We start from the raw sequence: 17,214 nt of genomic DNA on the forward strand, positions 1-17,214 counted from the left end.
GTTGCTGTTTCCTACTCCACGGGATCTTACTGACCCAGGGATCGAACTCGCATCTCTTGCATCTCCTGCACTGCAGGCAGATTCTTTACCACTGTGCCACCTGGGAAGTCCAGTAACTCATCCATACTGAGCCATATTATTTGCCAGCGCCCTTCGAGGGCCTCATGACTCTTTTCACCCTCACAGCATCTCAGAGAGGTAGACACCTTTCTCACCTTATGGTCCAGACTGTAAGAGCTGAGACTTACAAAAGTCAAATGACTTGTCCCATATCAAAAAGCTGGGGAGTAAGACACACTAGGATCTGAACTCAAACTGTGACTCTCCGCCCCCGAGTCTTGACCACTGTGCCATAGTGCTTTCGTAAATCCTGCTTTTCTCCATTTGCAAGATAAGGGAATGAGAAAACAGGCAGTAGATTTCCCACAAGGTTGTCCCAAGGATCAGATGCACTCACAGAGGTGACAGTGCTTCAAGAAGTCTAAAGTGCTACACAAACGGGACACGTTCCTACTCAAGTCAGCATGCATTTCCAAACACCAACTACAGGGCTAGAAGGAAGTTACTTCTACATACATTCTGAACATGGAAGAGAAACAACAACAGCAACAAAAAGACTTTGAGAAGCCATCTGTGAAAATGTGTGACTTCGGAGATGAGAGCTCCGATGCCAAGCTGATGAGCAATGGGAAAAACCCGTCCAGGACCTCCCGCGCCCTTCAGAAAGACACAACTGTCATCTCCATACCTGGAATTTCAGTCAGTAAAAGCTGTTCTATTGCAATGCACATCCATTTCCAAGGCAACCCACTTGCAAAGGAGTTTTCTCCAGGATTTAGTTGACTTTAGACCAATCAAGTGGAAAACAACTATTCATAGCTGTGACTTTCTAATTTTGAATACCCAAGCTTTGGAGAAATGAATAATAGAATCCTTGGGACTTGACTGTACCTGATCAAATGCTTCTCATTCCCAGCTGAACCACTTCAGTATCATAGCTGCATGATACAGTACAAAGAGAGCCAGGCTGGGGGTCTAAAGACCTTGTCCTAAGCCTGACCCCGACAATACAGAGTGTGTGACCTCCGGCAAGTTGCTAGTCTGTGGGAAGCTCTGATTTGTCTTCCTAAAATAGAAATCATGCTTGCTCTAATTGCATCAAGGGTTATGGAACAACTGTACAGTGTATAAAAGCCTCTATAAGTTATAAAGCACTACACAAAAATAAAGTATTTTGTAACATATACTCAATCCAGCTTCTTCAACTCTCTGAATGCCCTTTGAACTGTGCCCAGGGGAAACTTTCAATGCCATCTAAAATAACTTTGATCGAAAAATGCAAGCTGGAGCAAAGGAGGAAAAAGCAAAGTGTAAAAACATGAAAAGTGCCATAAAAAATATATTTTGCTATAGTCAATGAGGACCTCCTGGGACCTTTCCTGATTTCTTTTTAGGGAAGACACACATTTCTTGATCACAGGCTTTAAAAGTACAGTGGACAAAAATATACTGATGTGAAAGTTTCAAATATATGAAAGCTTCAAAACTCCTCTGGCCAAACAAAATCTCCCTTGCATCGGAAATTTCCCTTCTCGCCCTGAATAAGCTAACAAACCAAAACCATGGCATGAACTGTCATGGTAAGATACCATTCCATGCTCCAGTGATAGACGCAAGGCATTCTGGAAGGAAATCATTGAGTAAGCAGAAACAGGGCGGAGATTTTGTATCCTCTTGACCCTGTCATTTAATCCTCCTTCTCTGCCTTACATCATGTGAGTCACAGACAGAAAAGGCATATGTATGATTTAAAGTCAAAGCTCCTGAAATTTTCCCCAGAATGGTGTGCCCCTCTGCCCTTCTACCCGCTAAACTGCGGGACTGGAGGAGGATATGACTGCCAGTAGGGTATGACGTCAACATGGCCAGCCATGGAGTCACTAGAGAAGGTAGGAATGCACTTCTCCTGCCAAGGCCAAAAGCTTTTACTGGGACTCGCCAGTGGCTCAAAAACAAATGTTTTATTTGACACCCTGATACAGTAGGAAGCAACCTTTGCAGAAGAGAAGGTAACAGCCTGTAAACAGAAGTTGGAGGTGATTTACTATATAAAACAGCACGAGAGAAAACAATATGACGTTGGAATTCTATTTAAATATAGATTTAAAAAAACTGATGCTTTAATTTGCTCCTCTGACATTTCAGATGCCTAATTATTAAACTGAAATTGGCACCTTTTATTTTCTCAACTTATTAGTCAAACAAAATGGAATTCTTTTCTAGATGGAAATTTTCTTAGTGAGGCATGCCCATACTTGGGCAGTGTTGATGGCATGTCTTTTTTTTTAATTTTATTTTTTCCTTCATGATCTCTGCTTTAAAAAAAAAAAAGTTGTGTTAAAGTATAACTTATACAGCATACAATTCATCCATTTAAAGTATGCAATTTCACATTCCTTGCATGTTCACAGAATTGTACAACTATCACCACAATCAATTTTAGAACAGATTTTGATCACCCCAAAAAGAAATGCCATGCTTACTAGTATTCATTCTTCTTTCTCCCAACCCTCAGCCCCTGGCAACCACTAATCTGCTTTCTTTTTCAATAGAGCTGGATGTGTGCGTGTGTGACTGTGTGTGTGTGCATGTGTGTGTGTGTGTGTGTGCGTGTGCGTGTGTACACTCAGGTGCTCAGTCGTATCCAACTGTTTGGGACCCCATGGACTGGCTCCTCTGTCCATGGGATTCTCTGGCAAGAATACTGGAGTGGGTTGCCATGCCCTCCTCCAGGGGATCTTCCCAACCCAAGGATCGAACCCACACCTCCTGTGTCGCCTTATTGGCAGGGGGATTCTTTACCACTGAGCACCTGCAAATCCCTATAGAGCTGAACGGCATGTCTTATATAAGAGTGCTTATGTTCATCATGCTTCCTCCTCTGAGCACAGAGCTTGATTCTGTGCTCTCCTTTTTACCTGCAGTGTTCTCTTCAACCTTCACCCAATCTTTTTCTTTCTCATCCTTTGGAACTCAAGTATAACTTTCTCAGAGAAGTCATTCCCTGACCTCCCTAGCAAATTCTACTATTATCAGATTTTTATAGCACCATGAGTCACTCCATCATAGCACTTACCATAGATACAATTTAACATTTATTTGTATGGTATTTGATTAGTAAGTGTCTCTCCCAAAAGACTACTAGCTGCCTAAGGGTAGAAAGAGTCTTTAATTTTGTTCACCATAGTATTTCCAGCATCCAGCACCATACTTAGTACACAGTAGATCGTCAATAAACATCCTATATGAAGGGAATAAGGGACAGATGTATGAATGAGGTATCTCAGTCTTTCTGATACTGTTGTGGTCCTGGGGTTTACTGAGAGACTCTCTCTAGAGTTTTCAGTGCTGAAGAACTTTCCTGTGACTTCACTTGTTCACAAGGAACAATGATTAGAGGGCTAAGGATCTCCTAGAGCAGGGAAGCTGAGTAATATTTTACCATAAAATCCCTTGAAAGCAAAATAGTTTCAAAACATGCAAGCAAGATAAATTTGACAAATTTTAAAACTTTAAAATAAAAAAAAATTAAAGAACAAATGAACAAATGATCGAATGACCAATCGACAGATAATAGATTTTAATATGAGAAACAAGTGGACACTTCACCCAGAAAAGAAAACTATCTGTATCTGCAGCAAAATCTAGCCACACCACCCATTTCATCCAGTCAATGTCAGCTACTTTATTTAAGTTTGTTTTATATACTTTCTCAACTAATAAATGTAATCACTTAGAAAATAAGTAATAAAAAGATACATAATATGACTTCTGATTCTAAGCTAAGCTTTCTGGATTAACCATGTAGGACTTCAAGGGAGAAAAGGAAAGGCTACTTCATCTATTGTGCTTAAGTTCATCACCACTCCAGAGTGAAAGAAAAAGGAATCAATATTGATAATATTACACAAGGTGAATTTGGATGTGAACAATGACTTTCAAATTTCATTCACTCTAGCTAGATGCTGTGAAAAGCCTGATCTAACCTTTATCCTAATCACTCTAGCACAATGGCTAAGAACTTTGCCTGGAGTCAGACAGACGCCAGTGTCCCAGCAATACCACTTGCCAAAACCATGTAATGTCAGGTGAGTCACTCACTTCTGCAAGCTTCAGGTCCCTAACCCTAAAAATGAGGACATTAACCTCAAGGGCTTTGAAGAGGAAAACGAAGATTACAATTTTTACGTACCTGCAGAGAACCTATTGCAGAGATTGTGTCCAATAAATATACATTGTTATCATTTTCATCAACAGAATTCGTCACCTTCTACACAGATTTATTCACATTACTTCTGACAGCTCTCCTTTGTAAGATGAGTGTCATAGAATAGGCAGTCACATAAACAGACCAACCTCAAAAATCTGAGGGCTGCTCAGGCTCACCAACAACAATGACAAAATTAAGAGATTCCAGGTCTTCACTTCCCCTAAGTAGAAGATTTTTTTTTTTTTACCATTTATGGAGTAAATAATGGAACTAAAATATTCACTCACTAATATTCATTAAAATAAGTGTCAGTCAGCTATCCCTTTCCATTAAGAAACATGCATTTCTCCAAGCACCACCCAGTCCACCTAGGCTTACATCTCACTGGTCAGGACTAAGTCACATGGCTTAGTCCCCAGCCTGAAGGGACCCTGGGAAATCCATGTTTTCAGCTGCCACACTGCTGTCATGAACGAAATCAGCATTTCGAGGAGAAAGAAGAAAAGGAGAATATATACTAGGCAGGCTACCAAGCAGGGTCTCCTGAAATGTACTTCTAAGGTTGTTTTTTTCCTTTTGGCTTTTATTTGCCTGGCCCCATCATGCAGCATGTGGGATCTTAGTTCCCTGACCCGATAGCAAACCTGTGCCCCCTTCAGTGGAAGTGTGGACTATTAACCACTGGACACCCAGGGAAGTCCCACATGGTTGTTTAACGACAAAAATATAATGACCATATTCTTTTCTTCTAAGGGGGAAGGCATCTTTCGGTAGAAGCCCTGCAGTTTGCTCACCCTCCGTGCTGGTCCATTCCTGGGTGAAGAGGCCATGAAACCTCACCAGCGCCTCACTCCCCTCCCCTCCCCTCCTCCGGACCCTCCTGTTGCTCCAAGGCTCAACTCAAATGCTCCTTTCTCTGTGATGCCTTTTCCTACTCCCCGTGTCAAACCAAGACATCTTCCCTGATGCCCGCATACCACCTCGAGTACAGCTCTACCATAGTAACTGCCATAGTCTCTGCAATTTGAATTGTGTCATTTTCTCAGGTTTCAATTTTCATCTCTGCAGGCCCAGCGCCCAGGTCTATGCCTGAAAAGAAAAAGTACTCCCTAAATATTTCTTCTGAACTGCGATGCTGGAGAAGACTCTTGAGAGTATCGTGGACTGCAAGAAGATCAAACCAATCAATCCTAAAGGAAATCAACCCTGAATATTCATTGGAAGGACTGATGCTGAAGCTCCAATACTTTGGCCACCTGATGTGAAGAGCCAGCTCATTAGAAAAGACCCTGATGATAGGAAAGATTGAGGGAAAGAGGAGAGGGGATGACAGAGGACGAGATAGTTGGATGGAATCACCGACTCAACAGACTTTGAGCAAATTCCAGGAGATGGTTAAGGACAGAGAAGCCTGGGTGCTGCGGGCCATGGGGTTGCAAACAGTCAGACACGACTGAGCGACTGAACAACAACAAAATATTTCTTGGACTGAATCAAAATGGATTAAACTGAATTGACTCGCATTGCACGGCGCTGAGACTCAGGGATCTGACTGCATCTCTCCTCTCACCCTGCATGGGGTGTCTGCCCCAGAACCATGAAGGATGATAACAAGCTTACTAGCTTATGGTTCATACAAGTAGATCATGTCTCAATGAGATCATGCATTAGCTTGGCTTTCTGGCCAGAAAGGAGAGTCCAAAAAACAAAGTTACATTAGCTTATTTCCTCTCAGGGGAACTACGGAGAAAGGAGTAAAAGTCACTGTTTACCAAACAAAAGGCTGAGAAAACATTTTCTCATTTAAGAATATGACAAATTAGTGAAAGTGACAAAAATAAATAAAAACCTACCACATACTCAAAAAAAAAGTTGCACAATTGCCTAAAAGCCAAACTGTAACTGTGAATGTGCTGGCATTTGGCTCAGAGATCAGGATTTCAAGGAAGTGGGCCACTCTTTCATGAACAGGACTAAACTGAAATGTCACAAGCAGCTTTTGATTAAACTACGATTGTCACAGTATATAGGAATGAACTAACATATGGTGTTTTTAAAATAAACTACTAACCACATCCAGTGGTTTCAATTAAAGAATGGTTTATTGCTTACAAAAATTCCCCTAGATCCAGCTGTCTTCCAAAAAAGTCCCATTGCCTCACTAATTTCCACTGTCATGAGGCAGATTACTAAGGGACCAGTCTTGGATTAGATGTGAACACTCAGGGCAACCTTTGTAGAAAGTACTTTCCCCCAGCTTTATCTCGTGGCTGAACAAATGCTGGGGGTAATCTCCTCTAAGGAACATAAGTTGAATTGCAGCTATCTTAAATGGCCTACTAGAAATCTTAAAGATTAACCAAAAGAATTTTTCAGAATGCTAAATATGGTTATTTATACCTTAGTGTTCTGGAATTTTAAAAAAATAATAATAATCAAGTTTTAAGAAAAGGTCTAGTAAGACCCAAGTTTTTGATAGAAGGCACATTTCTTAGGGAGGACTCCAAAACCAATACAAAGAGGTAATGTAAACAGAAGAATGAAAAGAAGCTAGAGAATCACCGTAATCATTTCATAATCATAGTAGAAAAACTATCCCTTGGAGGATTAAAGATAAGACGGGCAGAGGCCTCTTGAAACTTGTCTGAGGACAGCATTAGAGATCTGGTCCTGCTAAGAAATGTGGTTCTATTTTGAGGGGTGAGAAGCTAGCCTCTGCCACTCACCCAGTGATTTCTCTGTTCTTTGGTCTCACTGTCTTTCTCAACAGGGTCCCTCCACAGTCTCTCTTTCTCAGAACTGGTCATCTCCTCTCCCTCCTTGGGCTTCCCTAGTGAGTCAAATGGTAAAGAATCTGCCTGCAATGCAGGAGACCAGAGTTCAATCCCTGTGTCGTGAAGATCCCCTGGAGAAGGGAATGGCAACACACTCCGGTATTCCTCCCTGGATAATTCCAAGGTCAGGGGAGCCTGGTGGACTACATACGGTTCATGGACTGCAAAGAATCGGACACAACAGAGCGTCTAACACTTTTCTCACTCCTCACCTTCAGTGCCATTCATGTACTTTTTTCCTGTGTTCCCCTCACTGGCCAAAATGTGGAATTCAATGACATTTTTAAAAATCAATTGTTACTTAAAATAAATACAAGCTTCAGGTTGGTTTTTCTACTTATACGTTGCCCTTGATTGATCTCTTTTTCATCCAAGCTAGTACGAGCCTTCTATTAAAATTCCCCACCTTCACACTTAAAGGCAGAACATTTTCCCCACCTGCCAGACAAGGAAAGCCTGTCACTTCTACTGTACACAAAAAATATGCAATGCAGACACTCAAATTTTCCCATTATATTCATCACTTTGGTGTTTTTACAAATGTCAGAAAGAATCATAAAACAATAGAAAAAAAGGAGCTTAAAGAGAATGTGGCATAAACATTTTCCAGTCCATTTGACAGGGGGAAAAAAAATCTATAAACCTTCCAAGTTTGGTTTGAGCAAGCAAATAATAACTCAGGAAAAGTTTCCTTTAGCCACACACTTCTCACACACTTGAGAAAACTTTGATTAGCATTTGATCTAAATGAGTGGTCAGTGGAATACCAGTTATCTACCTTCAGTTTTCATTAACCATAGTATCTTTTGTTCAAAATCTATATTTAAGAATTGGAGGAACAAGGGAGAATATTAGCCATCTCTGGGTGTGGACATCAATAAAAATATAATCCAAAAATCTCTCTGAAATTTTTTGCTTGTTTGTTTCCTTGGTTTTTGTTCATTTGGGGAATTCAGCAATTTCACAAGAAATAACAAAGCAGAGTCAAAGAACTGACCTAGGATTTTATAAGCTGCTCATGCATGCATTCTGGATACTAGATGAATCTGCAGCGAATTTCTAGTTACAGAAATTGCTATTCCCATGACTTGGTAACAAGAAATCATCCTATTTTTTGCTGAAAACAAATTCAGTTTTGAACAAACACAGCCAGCTATATGGTCGGCATGTTTCCTGTAAATCTGCTTCCAGAAGTCACATTTTCCATTACACCTAAGTTATTCCTTCCCAAAACCTCGTAAATGAAGCAGAATCAATTAAATGCAATTTCTCTGTGGCTTCTGTGTTAAAATTTTGGTAACTGACAAAGGATAATTTTAATACAGATTGCTGGAACACAGTACCAACACTACCAAAAGTAACTCCTAAGGGTACTGAGTATACTCTGCTTTTAAAAATAAAAAAGGAATGGGGCTCAATTGGCAAACAGCAAAAGAATAAAAAATTTCAGGGACATTCTTGTTTCAAAACTATTACATCATAATTCTGAAAAGGATGTACAAAGGTCACCTAAGTTCATCTCTGCAGCAACACGGATTAATCTGTTTATCCATGATAAACATACATAAACAATTCTTAAAATTCTCCATGTAAGACACTCCACAAACAGCCTCGGTGACATAAGTGATTAACGAATCTCACTATCATAAGAAACCTCACTCGGCAAAGTGGAATATGTACCCCAAACAGTCTCATGCAGAGGGAAGCTTACTCCAACTCAACTTGCTAATACAGTTCTTTAGTGAAATGCCATCTTAAATAACATTTTGCATTCTTGCACTGACATGCATATCTTCACACACTTTAATATCTTCTCATGAGAAAGCATACATGCAGGGTAGCGCTTTTTAGTTCTGTTTTGAAAATATGAACAATTTCTATTTTTTTATGTGCTAATTAGTCATTGCAAAGCAAAGTTGCAGAACTATACAGCATGAGAAAAAAAAAAACTTTTCCTGGCCTTCTCTCTTTTCGTGTCACTATTATTCAACTCACTCTACTGCACAACTCCAGTGATTTCTACATTTGAATCAGATTTAGGTTGGGAAAAATCGCATTTTTTTTAACTAAGGTAGTTGTTAATATTAAACTTTTCAGTTTTTATTTTTGCAGACAGAGCAGAATATTTTAACCTAATTGATCATTTTTGGACATTTTATTTGTACACCCACTCAAAGGATATGCTACTTCAAAACATGACTGAAGTTAAATATGAGATATTGCTCCTGCCAGTGGGAGATATGGCTGGAGAGACAACAAACACTTGAATTAAAGAAGTGAGTCAATACTCAAACCATCACAGGTCTAAGTATCAGAACATGAAATATACTTGTAATATAATGTAAAATACTTGCCACAGGAGTTCAAAAACTAGGAAAGTCATTATGTGCTGCTATAAATGCTCTTTAAGGCCTGCAGATGCAGAGTAAACCTACAATTTTCATTAAACTACTTAAAATATTGAAAACAGTAGAGGAAGCTCCATTAGAGTCTCAATCTCTTTTTAAATGTCCGAGGAGCCCAAGTTAGGAAACTGTTTTCAGTAATGAGGAGCACTGGAAGGGTTTTATTATTATTACTATTTGTTTAACACTTTAGCAATCTGGAAACCTTGTCAGAAATAACTCCCTTCTATTTCAAGTCAGACCCTAAAGGCAGAAAACCCAAAGAAGATAATGCCTTAGGACTGCAAAGGAAACGGCAGACACAAGAGACACTTTGATGGAAAACCAACAGGACTCAGTGAGTGGCTGTCTATGGAAGAAGAATACTTAAGAGCCAAAGATAAGGAAGATTTTGATTATATAGGTAACAAAGATGACAGGGACTCCGTGCTCACCACACCTCTACAGAAACGTGATGAAAAGTCAAGTAACACTCCCCATCCATGGGAAAGTTATTAAAAGAACCCAACATTCCTGCTTCCAGATTGTGGTCATGGAAGAATTCCAGAGAATTTATTTATAGAGTATACCCATGGTCCCCTATGGCCCCTCATTGCAATTTCTGCATTAACAGTTCAAGTCCATAAAGTCCTGAATCTAAATCCCTGGAATTAAGAACCCATAGAGTCTTTCAGGAACTTTTTATATGAGAAATTTCCTAAATAGAATTACCATTTCAAGAAGATCCCTACCGATATCTTTCTTTCACTGTGTTTTAATCACACACATACTCACAAATACGCTCACACCCTCAAGATTCCTATCTTATAACCTTGAACCCAAACCACAGGATGTGTCCTGCCTTCTGCCGAGGAGCTAAGGCCTGTGACCCACAGCCATTTACACCCTCTTCGCTTCATTAAAGTATACTTCACATCTGACATCCTACCCGGGGCTCTGGTTTTCTCCCACTTTCCACCCCAAGTCACAGTCTTTTTAGCCTGCGTACCCCAGCCCCTGGGGCACAGTGGAGCCCTCTAAGGCCTCCAGAACTCATGCGTCACTATAAATAGCAACAACATCAACTCTCCCATGACACCTAAACACACTATTCATAACATCTCATGGCATGATAAAATGGAATAACTATTGTAATAGAGCAATGAGAGGCTGCGAGAAATGACGCTCTTCCATAGTGTGAAGGACTGCCACTTGGAGGCAGCTACAAGGTGACTTCAAGAGAACTGCATTTCCAAAACACCAGGCTCCCCATGAGGTTTACATAGCTAACCGGTGAAAGAAGGTGGAAGCGTTGTGACACAGCCCGCCTGTACTCATCAGCATCACAGAGGGAGAAACAGCAATTGTGTGTACCACACAAAACACAACATTGTTGAGCCTGCCTCATGCCACCAAAAACACAAGCATGCCAAACATTTTCCTCTTTGCACAGCCCTGCCTTCAAGTTGCTGACTCGTCCCACCCAACTGCCCTTCTTAGCCAGATTAATTTCACTGAGAAACACAAAGAAAGAGGCACAAAGGAGATCCTTCTCAGGAAAGAAGGGACAGCCCATTTGCCCGCAGGGGCTCAGAAGTGAAATTCCAACTACTGGCTGAATTCAAGGACACACTTGGTAATAAGCAGTCACTTGCGCTGCTGGCTGTCTTTTACACAAAATAGGAGCACGATCAGTATCACTTCTGCCTGGTGAACATCTTGTTTCCTTGGTCCTTTCACGCTATGCAGCATCCAGGCTGCACCACCAGCAAGTTATTAGTAAGAGACTGAATTTAAGTTAGATCTCCTGAAGATGCCATTGGGATCCAGAAGTCAAGCTGACAGCCAAAGCAAAGGAAAAGCTAGTGGGCATTGACAGCACAAAAGGCAGAAGAGCTTAAAGAAATAATCTCTGCAAAGTTTTAGTCTGACGCCTTGGCATTATCTATGTACAGTGGATGGGAAAAGATGAGCTTGAAGAAAGTGTTCAGAATAACTCAAAATAATAATTGCTAACCAGATACACTGCTCATTTAACACTCAGAGCACTATGGATTAACTTCTATCATTATTCCCTGTTTACAGGAGAGGAAAGTGGAGTACTGAGAGCTTAAGTATCTTGCCAAAATCACGCTGCTGGTATGAGCTGGTATTCGAACTCTGTCTAGCTCAAATGTGCTCCTAACTGCCAAGATCCACTGCCTTTTCAGTAAAATTCCATCACAAGTGACCCTTCTGAAAAGGCCACTTTTAGGTTTTCAATTATTTTTTTTTCCATTTATTTTTATTAGTTGGAGGCTAATTACTTAACATCATTACAGTAGTTTTTGTCATACATTGAAATGAATTAGCCATGGATTTACATGTATTCCCCATCCTGGTCCCCCCTCCCACCTCCCTCTCCACCCGATCCCTCTGGGTCTTCCCAGTGCACCAGGCCCGAGCACTTGTCTCATGCACCCAACCTGGGCTGGTGATCTGTTTTTTAATACAAAAAGCCTTTGTCTCAGACCTAAAGATAAAGTACATCCTCCTATGTATATAGGATGAAAAACAGGAGGATGAAAAAGACAGTGTATTTCTTTTGTGTTTTATTTCTTAACAGGGACAGAATCTCCTACTTTCATGCACATTTCAGACTTCCTTCTCTCCTGCATACTGGTTCATTGGGGGGATATGCAAATGGTACACAGAAAATTGTAAGAATCTTAGATATCGGTATTCAAGGCCTCGCCTGAAAACATGTAAGAATCAAGAAAAAGTAGAAATGCACCCAGAAGAATGAAGTCAGGTGGGGGGGAGGGCACAGGGGTGTATGCGCTGGGAAAAGGGGAAGTCAAATGACAAAATCCCAAATAATCTTGGCTCTTATGCAAAGGTACTCTGTTCATTTCCCTGGAAGCATCAAACAAAAGCGGCTGCCCATTTCTCTGCTTCAGTCTCCTGGTTATAACTGGATCACCCACGGGCATCCATTGTTCCAGGCTCACAGAACAAAGCTCACTAGCATAAATCCATCAGTCCTGGTGCTCATCCAAAGAGCTAAAAAAGACGACCACACGCCTGAATGAATGTCTGTGTGCGCATACCTAGCTACAGGATCCTAGCACGGGCAAGACATATGTGTGAGAGGCAGTTAGCACCTCCCAGCGCCGAGGCATGTGCGAGCTTGTCAAGAGATAGATTACACATCAGACCGAAACACTGAACAGGATGTTCTGCTTGTAGCTCTGTCTGCAAACATCTTATACATCTGCAGGGTCTCTGCAGTCACAGAGCGGCCTGTGAGTCCCCCACGAGCACCCAGGACACTAACAAAATGCGAAGTGCAGAGGTCACTCCATCGATGGTAGGAGTTGAGCTCATCTAGGACCACCTCCCCATCCAGAATGGGCAACCCTCGGAGGACGGCAGTTGCTAACTTAGGGGGGAAAAAGAAGTGCACGGTGGGGGAGGCAAAGGGTTATTTTTAAGAAAGAGCACAATCGAGCTTTTCTCTCCACCACCCACTCCACACCACCTCCTCGTTCCCTTGTCTCTCCTCCTGCCTGCTCTTCCACTTCACTTGTCTTCCCCAGCCTCCCGCCCCATCGCGCGTGTCCCACACTTGTCACAGGCGTTTTCTTCTCTGTGTCCCACCTCGGGACACCAGCTCAAACGCCACACTGACAAAAACAGCCGTGTGAGGTCTCCGAGCTGCTGCTGAGCTTGGGGATGGGAAGAGGCGGACGGGAACGAAGAAGCTGGCTAGCTTCCTCCTCAAAGCTCCTGATGCCTGAAAGTCAAAACATGCATCCACTTTTCAGAAGCCCTGACTTGACACCAAAGCCACAGGGAAGAGGGAAAAAGCTTCTGTGTTATAAACTAAATAAACCCATTAATTATGTCATCTTCCCGATGTGCCTGAATACTGGAAGATATTTGGCTTATGGCTTATTACAAATGTCCTTTACTATTTGTCCTATGCCCCCTTAATATGGTTTCCAAAGCTGAGTCGCCTCAGCTTTTATTTCCAAAGCTCTTGTGTGGACTAGTGAGCACTTTTAAATGTAAATTATAAATCCATGTGCTCTGTGGACTGATTTCTTCCAACAGCTATGGGTGACAAGCAGCTCAACACCCTTGGGAGCCGTGTGCCCAGATCAAAGTCGTCCTTTAGCAAGAGTTGAAATAATGAGGCACTTTCCAAAGTGGGGTAATTAAAAATAGGAAATATAAAGATCATGTATGAGGATTACAAACAAGAAAATCACTTGGATCTTTATCTATAGAGTGGAAACGAGTGAGACCAACAGAAGCAATGCCGATGTCTTCCTCTGTGGTAATCCATCAACTCAACTGCTCCTCAATAAGCATCTATTAAGCACATAGATTGGGCTTCCCAGGTGGGAAGTAAAGAACCCAGTAGTAGTGAAGAACCCACCTGCCAATGCAGGAGATCTAAGAACCGCAGGTTCGATCCCTGGGTCGGGAAGATCCCCTGGGGAAGGGCATGACAAGCCACTCCAGTATTCTTGCCTGGAGAATTCCATGGACAGAGGAGCCTGGCAGGCTCACAGGGTCACATAGAGTCAGACATGACTGAATTGACTTAGCACACACACACACACACATACTATGTACCAGGCACTGTGCTAGGTGCCAGAGATAACACAGGTGAACAAGACAGACCTGATCCAAGCTCTCAGGGAGCTTACGCTGTCCCATCAGCACAAGACAAAACTGTAGGTTTTCTACTAACTGTAGCTTAGTAAAATCCCGAAGTGAAACATGTATTATGAAGGAAACATATGAGGACTATGGAAGACCAACACCGGAGAAGCTATTAATATATCAGACAGAATAGCAGGGCAAAGCATCTCTCTCTGAAGAGACAACACTTTAAAGCTGGAACATAAAGGCAGAGAAAAGCTAACTAGGGCAAGAATGAGGGACCATTCTAGAAAGACTGGATTGCACAAGCAAAGGTCCTGAGGCAGAAAAGGTTTGGACACCACTGTGGTGTGGTGTGGCTGAATTAAAGTGAACAAGGAGCAAGTAATGCAAAGGACTCTGGTGAGACACATGGGCCCTGAGGCTTGACCGGGATTTCATTCTAAAGAGGGAATGATATGACCCAATTTGCACTTCGTGATAATCACTAGTCCCTCTGTGTGGGAAAAGATATGAAAAGCAGAGGCTGTTCCAGTTGTCTTAAGCAAGAGAGTAGGATTCCCTGGATCAGGATATGGCAGTCACATCAAAAAACATTAGACAGATTCAGATGTATTTTAGACGTAAAACCAACAAAAGTTATTGACATATTGCAGATGAGGGTGACAGGAAGGAAAAAATCAGATGATTCTCATCAAGGGGCTCTATTTCCAGGTGGGTTTTTTCAGTAGTGATAAGCATCACCTGATATAACGCCAGGTCCATGCAAGAATCTGCCCTAGGGGGCCTGGCATGTCTGTAGACACAAGTGACTTAAAAACCACAGATCTAAGAACAAGAGAAACTTTTGTCTTCACATTGGCACCAAAGCCCTATAGTTTCCCCGAAATCACAGGCTTACATGCCCCTTTTCATCTGAGTGCAACGATTTTTAAACAGAATTGCACCAGATAAACCAGCTACCAACCCATCTAGTCTCCATGATAAGCAGTGGAGAAAATACAGTCATTTTTTTGAAGATCTTCATCTCACGTTGGATGACTCATGTCAAATATGTCACAGGCATATGAGAGCATAACTTACTGACTAGCAGAACATAACTAACTGTAAAATACAAATTTATCCATCATTTCTTTGCTATCATTGTCCTTCACAATGATGTCTCTGTAGGATCGCTTCAGAAACCAAGTATACAGCCCAACCGGTTCTACCCAAGGAGGAGACCTCTAAAGGTAAAGAGCATGTACTGCCTTCTGCATTCCACATGCTCTACTCAAACTGGTCTCCAGAGACCACAAGAAGTCACAGCATTCCATGGAAGACAGAGATTCAGTCTCAGTGCCTTTCTGACCTGTTCATTCCCTATTACCTACTTGAGTATTACTGGCATAGTTTCCACTGCCCTTTCTAAAAAGCTATTACATAATTATCATCTCAAAACCCTGTGGCCCATTTGTGTAAGTGAGCATCTCTTTCCCTTTCAGTATTTATAGAGGTGATGCACTCTTGTTCTTAAATTGCAGAATGACAGATGATGCGAGAGACAGACAGACACACACACACACATACACACACACCCTGAAGACAGCACCTCTGATTCTGGCTCAGGTCTTGCCAAAACAATAGCAAATTGAGATAAACTAGTAATGTATTTGGAAAGGAATGTTATCTTTCGTTCCTCCAGACTATTAACTGTGACCTTTTTTGTCTGCATTTCAAGGACTTTGCTTGAAACAGACCCCATTTTTTTAGTCAACATACAAACAATGCCTTTCAGAAAGGCTCTCGCCCAGTGTTCCAGTGAAAAGCATGGAATTCCTGCCTCCTGTCCTCTGGTCCCATGTAAGTCTTACATTTACTCCAACACTTTAAACTTTTAATTCAGTGGTCCATCCCCAAACTGTCCTCAAAACATTCCTCTTTAATTCGGTGGTCCAGCTGACGGCTCCTCTCCACATAAGTACCTCCCTAGCTGCTAAGCCACCTGCTCAGCTCCAGTAGACAGACTATAAAAAAAAATTCACAGATTCTCATCACTACATTTCACACCCTCATATTTAACTCTGTAAACTCACTTTCAACAGTTCTGAGCTGTTAATTCTAATTTAGCCTCTCATCACCTACAAAGACTGAGCTGGATCTTTATCTCTGCCACCCATGATGGATTTTATTACAGGTTCTGGATTTCTGCAACTGTAGCAAAGAGACGAAGAACTGGGCTGAGCTCGCCAGCATGAAAAGCTGTCACTATGAAACTCATGTTGGGGAGTCTTCCCAAACTGGCATATGTTTCTGCTGCTTTTCGCTTCTACTGCATATATTTATTCTCACTCTAGCCACAAAGCTGCCCAGATAGCCCAATGTTCTCCACATCAAAAGAAACCAAAGCAACAGACACATAAACCCAAGCACACATCCATCCACTTGAATCCAAGGATGTGCTTTGACCTCCTGCTCCTCCGTTCCAAATAACACCTCTATCCAAAGTCTAATGGCTAATAGTTTCAACATTTTCAAAGCTGTGTCACTCTACATGACCCTCTGATTTTCAGGATGTTTTCCCACTATTCTTATTCAAATCAACCTGGCTAAATGTAACCTATAATCCTATAAATGTCATGTAAATATGTATGTGTGTATATGAGGAGGGCATGACAACCCAGTCCAGTATTCTTCCCTGTAGAATCCCCATGGACAGAGGAACCTGGTGGGCTACAGTCTGTGGGGCTGCAAAGAGTCGGACAAAGCTGAGTGGCTAAGGACAGCACAGTACATGCATTATACACACACACATACATATACATATATATGTGTGTATATATATATAGCCAAAAGTTCATTTGTGTTTTTTCATAAGACATTATGGATTATATTTTGTTGTTGTTTACTGGCCCAGTCATGTCCAACTCTCTTGTGATCCCAGATTGGGATTTTTCAGGCAAGGATACTGGAGTGAGTTGCCATCTCCTTTCTCCAAGGGATCTTCCTGATCTAGGAATTGAACTGTGTCTCCTGCCCGTGTCTCCTGCTTCACAGAAGGCTTCTTTACCACTGAGCCACCAGAGAAGCCCTA

General features: G+C 41.7%; 1 protein-coding gene across 6 annotated transcripts in view; it reads right to left on the reverse strand.

The window, feature by feature from the left end:
* The window catches only part of SLC4A4 (solute carrier family 4 member 4), a 422,503-nt gene that overhangs the window by 264,668 nt on the left and 140,621 nt on the right, over nucleotides 1-17,214 (reverse strand). The gene's annotated exons all lie outside the window — the stretch shown is intronic.

Source organism: Odocoileus virginianus, chromosome 29 (genome assembly GCF_023699985.2).
Source record: "Odocoileus virginianus isolate 20LAN1187 ecotype Illinois chromosome 29, Ovbor_1.2, whole genome shotgun sequence".
In the NCBI taxonomy this organism is placed as follows: domain Eukaryota; kingdom Metazoa; phylum Chordata; class Mammalia; order Artiodactyla; family Cervidae; genus Odocoileus; species Odocoileus virginianus.